Source organism: Tupaia chinensis, unplaced genomic scaffold (assembly GCF_000334495.1).
Source record: "Tupaia chinensis unplaced genomic scaffold, TupChi_1.0 Scaffold000360_1, whole genome shotgun sequence".
In the NCBI taxonomy this organism is placed as follows: Eukaryota; Metazoa; Chordata; class Mammalia; order Scandentia; family Tupaiidae; genus Tupaia; species Tupaia belangeri.
Genome location: NW_006159856.1, coordinates 558380 through 562755, shown reverse-complemented (window position 1 = coordinate 562755; position 4376 = coordinate 558380). Strand labels below are relative to the sequence as shown.

The following is a 4376-nucleotide window of genomic DNA, read 5'->3' as shown; positions in this document are numbered from 1 at the left end:
ACTGGTATAAAGATAAACATTTAGACCAATAAAACAGAAAATCTACGAGTAAACCTTTGCATTTGTGGTCAAATGACTTTCAACAAGAATGTCAAGACCATTCAATTGGGAAAAGGACAATCTTCTCAACAAATGGTGCTGAGAAAATTGGATGTCTACATACGAAAGAATGAAGTTGGACCTTTTGCCTTATACCATATACAAAAACTAACTAAAAATGGATTAAGAGCTAAAACCATAAGAGCTAAAACCACAAAACTCTTACAAGAAAACCTAGGGAGACTAGCAGTTAGCATAATGGCTATGTCACTGGACTCCCATGTAGTTGACCATGGTTCGTAGTCCCAGACCCAGTGGCTTAAACTCACGCCGGGCACGTGTGCGTGCGTGCCCAAGATCCCGAGAGGAAAATGGAGGAGAAGGGGCTGCAGTGTGGCTATCCCCCTGGGGAGTTATTTCTCGCTTTTTGTCTCTCTGTCTCTGTCTTTCTGGGGAGCACACACGCCTTATAGCAAAAAACAAACAAACAAACAAACAAACAAAAAACCTCTCAAAAGAAAACCTAGGGAGAAATTTTCCACAACATTGGATTTGGCAATGATTTCTTGAATATGACTCCAAAAGCATAGGAAAAAAGAGAAAAATTGATAAATTGGACTTACTCAACATTTAAAACTTTTATGTATCAAAGGACACTATCCAGAGAATGGAACAGCAACCCACAGACTGGGAGGAAATGTTGCAAATCGTTTTATCTGATAAGGGATTCATATCTAGAAAATACAGAGAACTTAGCCTAGTCACGGTGGTACAAGTGGTAGGAGTGTGCATGAGAGACTGGAGACAGATGGGAAGGCTCTGGATTCATGTCCCAAGTCTACCAGGTGCACCCTAAGTCCTGGATGGCTGGAGGGCTTGGGGAGAATCTCAGCATAGGGCCCTGTCAAGGATCTCTCTCTCTCTCTGAGAGAATAAATACTGGGTCATCGGAAAAGTCATGATGTATTTTTCTGTTTTTCTATGCAAAAATGCATCATGACTTTTCTGATGACCCAGTAACTTAAAAAAAAATCTTTTTATAGAGATAGCAAGAGGATCGTGCTCGCTTCGGCAGCACATATACTAAAAAATTATAATGAAACAGAGAAGATTAGTGTGGCCCCTGTGCAAAGGATGACATGCAAATTCATGAAGCATTCCATATTTTTCAGTGAATCTGAGACTTGTCTTAAAAACTTTAGACATTTGTAGAAGGAAATGTGTAGACTTTTCACTTATATACTAAAGATTCTGGGTTTTTTTCTTTTCTTTTTTTAAAAATTTTGGTGCCATTCTCATTGTAAAAATAAACATTTGTACTGGATTAAAAAAATATTAGCTGTATATATTAAAAAAAAAGAAATAACAAGAGGACCTAAAAATCAGCAACAAAAAAAACCCCAACCACTCAATTAAAAAATGGGCAAAGGATTTGAATAGACACATCTCGAAGTGACCAACAAGCTATGAAAAGATACATAACATCACTTATTACTAATCCTAGATAAATGTGAATAAAACGCACACACAAAGAGAAAATGAAAAGTGTTGATGAGGGTGTGGAGAAATCAGAACACGTGTGCACCGGCTGATGGGAATGTAAGCTGATGAAAGCAGTGTGGAAAACAATGTGATGGATCTGCAGAAACTGAAAAGGAGAACCACCATATGACCCAGTAATTACACTACAGGTATATGCCCCAGAGAATGGAGAGCAGAGTCTCAAATTTTTTTTTTCATTTCTTAATAGAAAATGAGAAAGCACCCCTTGGGGGAGATGGCCATCCTGCAATACCCTCTCCTCCATTCTGTCCTTGGGATTTGGGGGCACATATGCATATGTACCTGGCTTTTTTTTAGCTGCCTGGTCCAGGACTCAAACCGTGCAGTTGGCCATGTGGGATCCAGTAATTGAATGGCATCAAAGAGTTTTTGCTTTTTTAGGGTTTTGCCACAGGGTACATATGCTTGCTTGTGAGAGACAGAGAGAGTGGGAAAGTGAGAAAACATCCTCCAGGGGGTATGGCCGTGCCACGATCCCATCTCCATTCTCCTCTTTGGATTCTGGGTTCACATGCACACATGCCGTGTGATTTTCAAGCCACCAGGTCTGGAACTCAAACCATGGTCAGCCATGTGGGGACACAGTCCTTCACCACCATGCCACCTACTGGCCCCCAAGGAGATATTTTTGTGCACGTATTTACAGAAGAATTGTTCACAATAGTCACGAGGCGGAAGCAACCCAAGTGTCCATTGATGAGTGGATGGGTACACAAAATATGGTGTATCTGTTTACAATGGGGTATTACTCTGCGTTAAAAAGAAGTTCTGACACACCGGAAAACATGAATTAATCTCAAAGACATTATGCTGAATGAATTAAACCAGCCACCAAAAGACAAGTATGATATGATTACACTTTTTTAAAAAAAATTTTAAAATAATTTTTTTGTATTATTTTAACTTTATTTATTTATTTTTATTTGACCAGAGAGAGCCAGAGTGTGTGAGAGAGAGAGAACATGAGAAAGCAAACTGCTAGGTCTGGGACTTGAACCGTGGTTGTCCATGTGGGAGTCCAACGCCCTTAAACAGCATGCCACCTGCCGGCCCCATGATTCCACTTGTATGAGGGGAAGTTGTCAAAATCAGAGAGGCAGAAAGTGGAACAGTGGCTGCGGGAGTGAGGGAGGAGGGAGTGGGGAATAACACTGAGCGCGGACAGGGTTGGGGTGAGTGAAGACGGACGGTGGTGGTGGCTGCACAGCAATGGGGACTCACTTAACGTCACCGAACTGTACTCTAAAATGCAAAACAGCCACTTTCATGGCAAATGTATTTGAGTGAAAACATGGACAAAAATAAAGAAGAGGTTGCATCTCCAGAGCAGATGCAGGTCTCAATGAATGAAGCCATTGTCAATCTGGGTCCAGTGTGGAGACAGAAACCACACGGGGTCTAACATGTCTTGTTTAATGTGAAGGACTGTTCAAAATGACGAAAGAGTAACTAGAAGACAGGAGGGGGCTCTAGCTCCTGAGCCGAAGGAGCTTTCTTGGGAGAGACAGACCTGGAGGTCCCCTCGTCAGGGATGGCAGGGGTGGGGAGCTCAGCAGCTGGCAGCGGAGCCCGGCTGGTTTGAGCGGCTGGGTCTCCCGCTGGTGTCTGTGGGGGGAGCGCAGAGCCCTGCCGGCGTCAGTGCTGGGGCAGGCAGGAGCCCGCAGAGGCAGAGGCTGCAGGACATGCTTCGTATGGAGAAGGGAATCTTACCACCAGCTGGCCAGGAAAGAACGAGATGTGCATTACCCACAAACGTGTGATCATTTGGGGAGAGCCCAGACTCCCCCTCGGCATTGCGAAATGCCGAGACTTGAGCAGCGCGCGAAGGTGTTGGAGGGTGGAGTATTACGGAATGAGTTACACGGATTCCTGTCCCATCAAAAGACGACAGAAGGAAGTTCTCAGACGCTGCCCTGGCACCAGCCCTGTCCTAGGTGCTGAAACTCTGCACCCAGACAGGCTGAGGCCCAGGGAAGGTGCTCAGGAGAATCTGTTACCAATGGTGGTAGCAGAGATGAGGAGCCAGAGGAGTGAAGGCAGGCCCCGCCCACCCCAGCGTGTGTCCGAGGACACTTCTCACAACAGCCTCCCTGGCAGGTGCTGTTACTGCCCTCCACTGACCGGAGAGACTGAGGCAGCAGAGCTCCGGTGACTCGCCCAGGGGCACGCAGCAAGCAGTGGGGCCAGGAATCAGCTCCAGGACAGATGCGGTCTCAGTGAATGAAGCCACTTGTCCCTCTCCCAGTGACGAGAAGTTGCAGCACCAAGAGCCTCAGAGCCGCAGGCCCGGGGACACACGCAGGTTGTTTCGATTCTGCAAAGCGAAGTGCAAACTAGAAGCGCCACACTTGAAAAGCTGTGTGGCTAGTTGTCATCGCAGTCCCCTCTCCTGGACACAGAGCTGGCAGCGCTGCCTCACCAACCACGACTGTGTCATGTGAGAAAGGAGAAGTGTCTGCTTTGCCCTTCTTGACTTCCATCATCGAGAAATCGACGCCCCCCTCTGGTGATTAAAAAGAAAAGGCGAGGCTGTGATCCTCCACTCACTGAAGGCAATTTAAAAGTGTGTAACCTGGGACCAGCAGTTGGCCTAATGGCTATGTCGCTGGACTCCCACTTAGTCAGCCACGGTTCAAGTCTGGGACCCGGTGGCTTAAACTCACGCCGGGCGCGTGAGCGTGCGTGCCCAAGATCTCAAGAGGAGAATGGAGGAGAAGGGATTGCGGCGTGGCCATCCCCCCAGGGGGTGATTTCTCGCTTTCTGTCTCCCTGCC

At 46.4% G+C, this 4376-nt stretch overlaps 1 non-coding gene across 1 annotated transcript; it reads left to right on the top strand.

The window, feature by feature from the left end:
• Positions 1 to 1098: 1098 nt before the first annotated feature.
• On the top strand, positions 1099 to 1208 carry LOC114008615 (U6 spliceosomal RNA). The gene has a single exon (XR_003550126.1). It is a non-coding gene; the product is annotated as a U6 spliceosomal RNA (small nuclear RNA).
• Positions 1209 to 4376: the final 3168 nt, after the last annotated feature.